At 37.0% G+C, this 11,146-nt stretch overlaps 1 pseudogene; it reads right to left on the reverse strand.

Moving 5' to 3' along the window:
• Positions 1 to 8,434: 8,434 nt before the first annotated feature.
• Positions 8,435 to 9,083, reverse strand: LOC101438651 (ferritin heavy chain pseudogene; annotated as a pseudogene).
• Positions 9,084 to 11,146: the final 2,063 nt, after the last annotated feature.

Consider the following 11,146-nt stretch of genomic DNA (forward strand, 5'->3'; position numbering starts at 1 on the left):
ACCCAAAGTCACATCCTAAAGAACCCCTTCTCCATTCCTGCATTAAGGCTCTTAACCAAAACTACTCAAGCAAGCCAGATTTAAAAGATGAGCCTCTTGTGAACCCAAACATTGAAGGATTCACAAATGAAAGCAGTTTTATTAAGGAAAGAATTAAAAAGGCAAGCTATGCAGTGATTTTTCAATTTAAAAACATCAAGACCAAAGCTCTTCCACCTGGAAATTCAGCCCAGAAAGCAGAGATAATTGCCCTTACCCAAAGTTTAAAGCTAGCCAGCTGAGAAATGGGCTAATATTTTCACAGACTCTAAGTATGTTTTCCTTGTCCTTCACACTCACTCCGCTGTGTGAAGAGAATGAAGCTTACTTACCAACAGTGCATCGCCTATTAAGCACAGGCAAGGAATCCTAGATTTAATAGAAGCCTTATTGTTACCTCAAGAAATAGCTGTTATGCATTTTCCAGGGCATCAGAAAACAGACACTGCTGTAGCAAAGGAAAATGATCAAGCTGATGCAGCTGCTAAAGCAGAAGCACAATCCCAGGTTTCCCTCCCACCCCTTATTCCAGTACCATTACTTGAAGTTCCACAGTATACCCAGAATGAACAAACCAGGTCAGCTAGCCTAGGAGTCACCCTGAAAGCTGGTGAGTGGCTTGTTGAGGATACTCAAGTCTACCTGTCAGGATCAGTGCAGTGGAAAGTCCTTCATGAACTTCATCAAGACACTCATCTGGGGAGGGATGACCTAATCAGCTTAGCCAAATGGGCTTTCAAAAAACAAAGCCTGGTAAAAACAGTCAAAGAAATTACTAGGAATTACTCAATTTGAGCCAAAAATGTAAAAGAAACCAAAAATCAAAAACACATTACTCTGTAGTTCTAATCAGTCCCACAACTATTAAAGGTAAAGGAATGTTTGGCTTGGTGTGCTAATCCTGAATGAAACCAGCTGTGCTGCTGTGGGCTATGGGTAGAAAGCTCTTTGTCTCTTAAGAGATAACCTAAGCTGTCTGTGACTTTTGGGTGTGGGATGATGAGGCTGCAGTCCTGCCCTTGGTGAACATGGCAATGACTTCAGTCCCAGGAAACAGTTTATCAGTGCAAACTCTATAGACTTTGAATATTCAGGGGAAATGCAAACCAAGATAAACTAAAAGCTTATCTAGAATATATGAGGTCCATGCTAAAAGCTTACCTAAAATGAGGAAGATATATATGCTAATTCAAGCCTATTGAGAACTGAAACAAAAGGACCATTTAACCTTTCCTCTCTGTATAAAAGAAACACGAAAATCTTGGAAAATCTTGTTCAGGGCTCAGGTTTGCAACAGGAAGCTCTCGAATCTGGCCGACCATCAATAAACCATTTTTCCTTCTCAAATCATTCCTGAGTCCTGGCCTTTCTATATGCAAATTATTGAACATCTCTCAAATTCTACATTTTGGGGGGCTCTCCTGGGATTGCAAATGAAGGTCAGAGATGGTAGCATTTTTCTGCCCCTTTCCAATTCCCTGAGGCAGCTGGGAGAACTCAGGTGAACTCCAAATCTGGGTGCCTCTGGATTAAATTTAATCCAGAAAAGATGTGGGCTCCACCAGAGTCTTACTGAAAAAAATCGAGGGCAATGGAAGGTCTGAAGAGAAGGATTCTGGGAATGAAAAAGAACTCCAAACATGGTAGAAGGTAAGACTCCCTGGGTGAGCACAGTCTGGAAAGCCCTAGCATTAATTGCTAGGAGGGGGAGGCTGATCACCTCCCAAGAGAACCCTAGTAGCCCCAGAAAATTGGGGGGAAGCCTTTCTCTCTAGGTCTGGAAAGAGGGGAAAAAAAAAACATGAAAAAGCCTGGTGTTTTGGGTTTGTCTAACTGCATGTTGGGATCTGGTACTGGTCTTATATCCACTGAAGGAGTGGAGGCTTGGTTATAATAGGAAGGAATGTTTATAGGTTCAAGTCCTAATGTCCTGGAAATTGGTCTGGATTTTAAAAAAAAACACTTGGTTACAGGAAAATAGATTGGCTTTTCTAGTGAAGCTTGCTCTGGGTGTAAAGTTAAACAGTGAAAAAGTTCAGCTGGAATCTTTTGTTATGGTGCTGAATTGTGAATGAATTTGCTTCATACCAGATGTTAATGTTAAGTGTTCTCTCTAAAGTTTGTGATGGCTGTGGGGGCAGCCATGCTGAAAAAAAAAAATATATATATATATATATTTATATATATTATATATATATATAAATATATATATAAATTGTGAGTCTGATTAATAACCTTTAGGTTTCTGCCTGTGTCAGCTCAATGCTAGTGTTGGAGTTGTGTGGTTATATAAAGTAGAATTTAATTAAGCTGAAACCCTCATTGGCAAGGGGGTGAATTGATTATGGGGCAAAACTGCAGAGTCTGGATGTTGCACATGCTCTGCTGCCTTGTCTCTGGTCCACCCCTTTGCTGGGGCTTGGAGGCCATCTGTGTCTGTGCCATGCACCCAGGTTCATTGGGGATGCCACAGTCAGGGTGGCTGGGTCCCCAGGAGAGGTGCCGGATTTAAGTAAATTCTGTCTGCCCATTTTAGCAGAAAGCTGGAAAGGGGGGAGCAGCTTGCCCCTTTCCAGTGAATCCACACCTTCTATTCATAAGCCATATTCCTATTTGATTGTTGTGCACCTGACTGCCTGGAAGGGGGGGAAGTGAAGGGAATGAAAAGCAGAATCAAAATAAATGCAGTAAAGTTCCCTTCCTAGGGTGTCAAAGCCAAAACAAGTTTGCATTCTGCCCAGGTTCTTAGAAGGTATTGAGGTAACTTTAAGTACGGGAATGTGTTCTGTGAAGGTAAAATTCTTAAAATTATAAATAATTATGAAAAGTTTAATGAAGCATTGTTTAAATTAAGGTATTTAAATGGCTAATTCCAAAATGTCTTTATTAAAGAAAACCTGAATTGATAATACTACTAATAAAAAGTAATTTATAACAGGAAAACTTGTTGATGGCCAGCCTCCCCTACCAACTTGCTTCTAAAAAAACTGTTTCTGGTATTACATGCTACTAAGTATTTAAAATGAAGAAAAGTTCATTATTTTAACAAGCTTGTTTAGTGTTAATGGCAATTATATGTTGTAAGAAGTTTACCTGGTAACTTAGAATATGGGATATATGGAATGTGTTTTTATTGTTAAGGAAAAGGAGATGATTTTGTCCTAAGATAAAATGATTGATTATTGGAAAGAGTAGAGTGTGGGACAAAACCTGAATGAATACTGAATGTGTAGAAGGTTTGTGGAAGGAAAATTTTTATGATTAAAATTGAGTAAGATTTAGTAAGTCTATATAAAGTTTTAAAGGGTTTAGTATCAAGTAGTATACTGATGCAAAGTTAAAATTTTGTTCTTTCTCAAAGTCTCTCAAGTCATTAGTCTCTTTTAGTAAAAGTTTCCTGAATAATCAATATACAAAGAAAATCTGTTTTATCAAAATAGCTTCTTGTGCTTTAACCTCATCATTTCTTCAGTGTTTAAAGTAGAAAGAGTCTTTTCTCTCTTAAGAGAACATTATGTTCTAGAAATCAAATCCTGAAAAGCAGCTTTTTATTTCAAACTAACTGTAAGACATTTGTTCTTTTACCTTAAAAGAAAAATTAAAGTAATAGTTAAGTTCATTCAATAGGTCAAAAGATAGTTGTTTAAAGGTGTTATAAAATAAACAGGTTAAAAAATTAATGAAAACTGTAACTGAGTTAAGATCATATATAAATGCATTTATATTATAAAACAGTGAAAAGATAATAACTGAAATTATAACTGGGTGAATTTAGCCTGAAACTATTATTGTAAGTGTAAATTCTAAACTAACCTTACCTTTGTTTATGGTTACTTCAAGGCTAGCCTCAACCCTTGCCTTTGTCTATGGTTATTTCATAACAGCTACTGTCCTACTGGTTTTAGTAACCCTGCTTTCTCTCATGAATCTAACTAAATTACTGCCTAGTGGAATACTTAGCCCTTGGGTTTAAATGACCACTGGAGTTTTATTATCTCCAAGGACTGGGGGGAGTAAAGGGAGTCTCCTGCCTTAGCTGTCAGTGTTCCTAGGAGTGGCAATTCATGAGAGAAACCAGTCTCCCTGAGGCTTCCAATAGCCTCAGTAAATATACATAAAATTAATCTTGTTGCTTATCAAAATTCTGCTAAATTTAAGGTAAAATATAAAGTTCTGAAACAAAAGAGAATTGTGTTAAAACATTGGGAACATTTTGGTTACAAGCCATTAGTTAAGAAACAAAATTCATGTGTAAAACTGCATGGTCATAGTGTAAAACTGCATAGTCATAGTGCAAATTAAGAAAAGTTGAGTCTTTGAAATGTTTTGCAGTCACACTTTTTTGTAAAAAATGGAAGTTTTAAGTAACTAAAGTTATGTTTTTGTGTCAAACTATTCATGTCTGCCTATTTACTCAAATTGTTGAGGTTAAATATGCAGTTATATAAGTAATATATATTTCTGGAAGCCAAATTAAGCTAAGCAGTATATAAAGTAGTGCAAATTATAAGTAACATCAATGAGTTATGTCTCTGTGTCTAACTCTTTTTGTGTCTGCCCATTTGCTCAGTGTGTGTCTTCATACATCAAGATGATAATATCAAATTAACAAGTGAAAATTCCTAAAAGAGCTCTATTTAAATAGTTAAAAATTAAATATGCAGTTATATATATATGAATAAATATTCTTGGAGCCCAAATTAAACTAAGCAGGATGAAAAAGTCATATAAAAATATGATTATAGAAACTATTGGGAAAGGGCCTCCTCTTTGCAAGAGTTTTGAAGGCAAAACTAAGTGTGGCAGATTAAACATATCTACTAGGCTAGGGAATTAAGAATCAGTTTGCCCTGTAATTTCCCAGTGTAAACCTTTTTGTCAGCCATAAAATGTAAAAAACAAAGATTAGTTTAGTTTTCACATAAAGGAAAAAAATATTGGTTAATGCAACCTGGCAGCCTACTGCCTCAGTCTCCCATTCCCGGGTTAAACAGCAACAAAGGAAACCAGCTTAAGCCAGTCCTTTAGGCAATAAAAGATGCCCAAGAAAGAGCTAAGTCAATACCAATTCAGCACTAAATTCCATCCCTTATTTGACAAAGGGGAGCAGATAAAAACTAAAATGGTTGGAAAATAATAGAGGAAGCAGTTAAATCACAAACTTTTGCACAGGAAAATTACATCTTCTCAGATAGGCTGTAACTGCTAAAGTATCCAATGTATGAAAAAACAGAGAAAGAGCTTGTGTGCTAGGCTTAGAGGCATAAATTGTGTCATTTTTCTTTGTTTGAAGTGCCAGCCATATTTTCTGGTTGTGTGCCCCTTCTTGCAAGATTGAGAATAAATTCTTTTCTTCTCCACAATCGGGTGAGCCCTATTTTCTTCCAGAAGATTTCTTTCCAACAACAATAAAGGTAATTAGTGACTCTGTTGACAAATTTCAGTAAGTAAAGCAAGTCCATAAAAACTATGGAGAAATCTTTCCGGAATTATGATTAAATGAATTAAGTAATTGTGTAATGTGTTTTGAAACCTGGTAATCAATGTACTTTTAAATATTATTCATTTTCATAACTTTAATAAAGAAAGTTTCAGCTTCCTGTAAGGAAAAAAAGAGAACATTCCTTGTATAAACTATAATGGTTTCAATTTTATTTAACTTGAGTGTAATCTCCCATAGTTAACTTATAAACTAAATTAACATTATATTTACAAAATCTTTAAAGTACTAAAAATTTAAGTTCATGTTAATAAAATTAAGCTAAAAAGTTTGTAAATATGCTCTCTTAAAGAAATAAAGTAAATTTCTTTGGTTAGTAATTATAATTTACTAAGTTTATTTAAATGTAAGGTAACTAGTAAATGTGGTTGTAGTCAATTATAAAAAGTTGTAAAACATCTTCCAAATGGAAAACATTTAAATAATTCTAGTTCTAGAAGTCATTGTTAACTAAAAACTTGGATTGGTATTGGTTGCAAAAAAATAACTTGCTGGTAATAAAATCTGTCTGAAGGCCACCGCAAGGTGCATATTTAAGTAAGTGGTAATAAAAAGTTATCTTGATTCTATTGGGAATCTTCTGTTTTCATTTTAACAATGAAAATAGTTTATTTCCCTCTATTACTAAAGTAAAATACCTATTATCTTCATGGTAAAATTATATAAGTAAACAGTCATTTGATATATGATGTGTTGCATTAAATTGTTTAAAATATATATAAAAACAAGGAATAAACTTTAACATTGTCAAACACTTTTGTGCATTCAAACCAGGCCTTGAATACATTACCGGTTGCCTCTCCATGTGAGTTATTGACTAGGCTGGTCACTGACCCCTCAATTAAAAATATTTGCTATATCAGCCTCTTGTTCTGTTCCTGAAGTCGATGTAAACTACATTGCAGTTTCAAACTCCTGCAGCAGCCAATGATGACCCGGTACAGCCAAGTGTACAATGGATATCACCTCCAGACTGGCACTGTTCTGTAGTGGCAGAGAGCACTATGCACCAGTCTAGTAGAATACTGGAAAATCTCTCTAGGATCAACAATGCTGCAACCTGCTCAATTCATGAAGAACATGCTAAGTGGAGCCATAATACCAGGATACTGTAAGTAAAACTTAAACACAATTGGCATTATGGCCTGCTCTCATGGAGAGATAACATGTAAAGTATTACAAATCTGAAACTTAAAACTATTAATTGCAACTCTAAATCCTTTGCATTAATTAATACATTAATTAATATTAAGTGTTGTACTCTTATCCTGTAATAAATATATTCCTAATAATTATGATGTTATCTTTTCTATTTTGGATCAAGTGCAGAAGTATATTAGACATGTTAAATTCCTAGTAAATTCATTTACTAAACAGTTAATAAACATGTCTATAGAATAAGGTGGCAGTCTCAGGCTCAGTGAGCCTACTATATTCTACTGTACTCAACTGTGTTGCAAAAATGAGGCTTACTTGCTAATAATGAGTCACCTATTGAACAAGTCAAAATTACTAAAAATTGTGCAATTAAAACCAAAATGTAAAATAAAAAAAAATCTTTATTCTGTAGTTCTGATCGCTTCCACAGCTAAAAACTAAGAAAATTTCCAACTTGGTGTACTAATCCTGAATGAAACCAATTGCCCAAAGGGTGCCAGTTCACCAGGAGCATCTGACAGAGCATGAGTGCCAATCATTAAACAGCTTGAAATGTGTCTTCAAACAAAGCTAAGTATCTATTGCAATTTCTCTCTAAAAAGAAATAACTTAGAAAGTATATATATATACTTTTTCTGTTCCCACCAGCTTTTAAAAAGGAGTGCCATCTTTATAGGCACCTAACCTTGTCTATCTCTATAATCCAATGTCCTCTTTGAAAAATGTGTATTCCAAATTTTTAATTGTTTGTTTCTTTCAGAGTGAACATCTTATTAACCATATGAAAACTTTATCCAACTTCATACAGAATGCCAGATCCATCTTCCTCCAGTTAAAATAAAATAAGAGTTTTACACCTTGTTAGGCAATGATTACAGTCCATGGCCAGAAGGAAGCAGTTACAGAAAAGAGATCATCTCCCTTCAGCACCCCTTTTAGATTAAAGATGTAAACTCTTTAAATGTAAAAAAAAAAGTTAATAGATGGATCTGGGCCCTGACTGGAAATCCATATGAGTGCCAGTGGCCCCAGGATGACTGCAGGGGAACCACAGCCCCAGCATTCTGCTGTCCAGAATAAAAACTTCTAAACTTTTAAAAACAAAGTCCTGGATGCTACAACAAAGATTGATAAATAATCAATCAAAACAACAAACAGCCATCCACTTCATAGCTCCAGCAATAATTATGCCAAAACTTAGCAAGTTAAACTTTGGCAAAGGGGGGAAATGATGTGAGCTATGGGTGGGAAGTTCTTTGTCTCTTAAGAGATAACCTAAGCTGTCTGTGACTTTTGGGTGTGGGATGATAACAGGCTGCAGTCCTGCCCTTGGTGAACATGGCAATGACCCCAGTCCCAGGAAACAGTTTATCAGTGCAAACTCTATAGACTTTGAATATTCAGGGGAAATGCAAACCAAGATAAGCTAAAAGCTTTAGAATGTTTGCGGTCCATGCTAAAAGCTTACCTAAGATGTGGAAGATATATATGCTAATTCAAGCCTATTGAGAACTGAAACAAAAGGACCATTTAACCTTTCCTCTCTGTATAAAAGAAACTCAGAAGTCTTGGAAATCTTGTTTGGGGCTTGGGTTTGCAACAGGAAGCTCCCGAGTCCAGCCAGCCATCAATGAACCATTTTTCCTTCTCAAATCAATCCTGAGTCCTGGCATTTCTTTCTTTCTTTCTTTTTTTTTTTTTTTTTGGTACCAAATAACTTTATTTGAAGGAATGGTACCAGTGAAAGAACTTGGTAGACGTTGATACAACTTATAGAAAAGGTAAACCCAACACACATGCACTACTACTCTGTGGCTCTGGGGAAGCCAACATAAGTTTAGCTCTTATCACTGCTTCCCAGAGTGTGCTTGTCAAAGAGATACTCTGCCAAGCCAGAATCCGGGGCCCCTATCTTGCGCAGGTTGGTTACTTAGTCACCCAGTTCTTTGATGGACTTCACTTGCTCATTCAGGTAATGGGTCTCAATGAAGTCACACAAATGGGGATCATTTTTGTCAGTAGCCAGTTTGTGCAGTTCCAGTAGTGACTGATTCACCCTTTTTTCCAAGTGTAATGCACACTCCATTGCATTCAATCTGCTCTCCCAGTCCTCTCGTTCTGGTTCCTTGATATCCTGAAGGAAGATTCGACTGCCTCGTTGATTCTGCAGCTTCATTAGTTTCTCAGCATGTTCCCCCTCCTCATTAGATTGGTGAAGAAAATATTTGGCAAAGTTCTTCAAAGCCACATCATCACGGTCAAAGTAGTAAGACATCGACAGGTAGATGTAAGAGGTGTAGAGCTCCAGGTTGATCTGGCGGTTGATGGCGGCCTCCGAGTACTGGTTGTAGTTCTGGCACACCTGCGACAGGGATGCGGTTGTCATGATGGGTGATTGAGAAGTGGAGGCTGCATGACACTGAATGGATGGTGGCAAGCAGCTGGGTGTGGCTGGCCAACAGGGGCGAGGGCCGGGTTAGGTTCAAGCACTGTTGAAGCAGGAAACCACGGCGACTCTCTGTGAAGACGTCTCGAGTCCTGGCCTTTCTATACACAAATAATTGAACCTCTCTCAAATTCTACAACAGTGCAAGAATGTGCCAGTACACCAGAAGCACCTGATGGGGTATACAATTGCCAGTCATTGGACAGCCTGAAATACCTCTTCAAGAAATAAATCTAAGTAGTGTATTATGTCAAAAACAATTATTCACTCTAACTCTAACCCAAATGCCTATTGCTAGGGAAAAAGCAAACCAGACATTGTTTGTGTTCATCTCCTTTAATTTAACTAAAAGGGCAATGCTTCTTCCATTCTTCTCTCCTATCATAAAAATTAAAATTGTCAATTTATACCTAACCCCATTGTTAATTGCAATTTCTCTCTAAAGTTAACCAAGAGCATAAAATAACTCAAGATAAAATACTGCTTCCCACTAACTTTGTGAAAATGCAGACTTTGCAGGCACCTGACCTTTTATCCAATGTCCTTTGAGTGGGACCACATATTCTTAAAATTCTAATTAAGTTTATTTTTTCCAGAATAACATCTTGTTGTCCATATGGGAACTTCATCCAGCTTTGCTCAAGATGTCAGATTCATCTTCTTCTAACCTACAATAGCAGAGGGTTTTATACCTTGTCAGGTAGGAACTACTGCCCCTAACCAGCAGGAAGTAGCTACAGAAAAAAGATCTCCCATCAGACCCTCTTTAAGAGTAAAGGTGTAAACTCTTAAGGGGTAATAAAGCAGTCTAGCAAGATAAAATATCAGTGGATGCATTGTAGAGAAGTGGGGTGTGCGCAGTATTGAAGGTCAGGACATGTGAACTCTGAGAAGGAAGTTGGTTTATTTCTACTGGCCGGACTCAGCGGACTCTTGTCCTAATAAAAATCGAGCCCCAAATAGCCTTTTTTGGACCCTTTTATACAGAGGAAGTAGGATTAGGGAGACAAATGGTGATGGTATGCAAACAGACCTTTGGTTAGTTTCTTCAGTGTTTGATCTGAGTATCAGATGGGTTATTTCCTCCAGGTAAGTTACATATTCCCCACATTCCAAGCCAGCTTGAATTTAGCATATCTTCCACATTCCATCTGGATGCAACCTTGAATACGCATTCAGTCTTACATCCTTTCTGAATCTTCAAAGACTGTAGGGTCTATATTACTTATTTGGACTTTTAGGGACTAGGTATACTTGGAAACAATTTTGAATTTATGCACAGGCTATATCAGATGGATCTGAAACCTGGTGAGGAGTCAATGTGGGCATCAATGGCCCCCAAGATGGCTGCTGGAAAACCCTCCCCAAGATTCTGCTGCTCAGAAGACTTCCTCCTGAGGCCAGGAGGAACACAATTATTCCCTAAGAATTTTATCATTGAATACTCCTGGAAAACTAATGGGAAAAATAAGCAGTCAAAGCAGAAAGCAACAGGAACTCCTACCATGCTCTCATCATACTTTCCTGCTTCCTCCCCTTAATTATAGCTAGGGCACATGCTTTAATAAATGATGCAGTAAAAACAAAGACAACCACCCACCTCATAACTCCAAAAATAGTGATGCCAGAGCTTAGAAAACTTAAGTAGGCATCAAAGGGGGAGGGGATAATATAGCCTGTATGTGTATATGCATATGTTCAGACTTATCTAATTTTGTATCCAAGTTTGTCTAGTTTCTGGAGAACCAATTAACTGATATAAACTATAGGCTTTATGTATTCAGGAAGGATGTAAACAATGTGTTTAGATCTTACATACAGATGGAATGTGGGCAGTATGTTAATTCAATCTTACCTGGTATTCAAACAAATCCCTAAACCCTGAAAAACTAACAAAGTCTTTTTGATGCCAAAACCTCTCATGACCCCACCCCATGTGTCTCTTTTATAAAGTAACCTAAAGGCCATACTCTGAGTTTTTTTGGGGGGGTGGGGCAGAAGTC

Source organism: Dasypus novemcinctus, chromosome 22 (assembly GCF_030445035.2).
Source record: "Dasypus novemcinctus isolate mDasNov1 chromosome 22, mDasNov1.1.hap2, whole genome shotgun sequence".
Lineage (NCBI taxonomy): Eukaryota > Metazoa > Chordata > Mammalia > Cingulata > Dasypodidae > Dasypus > Dasypus novemcinctus.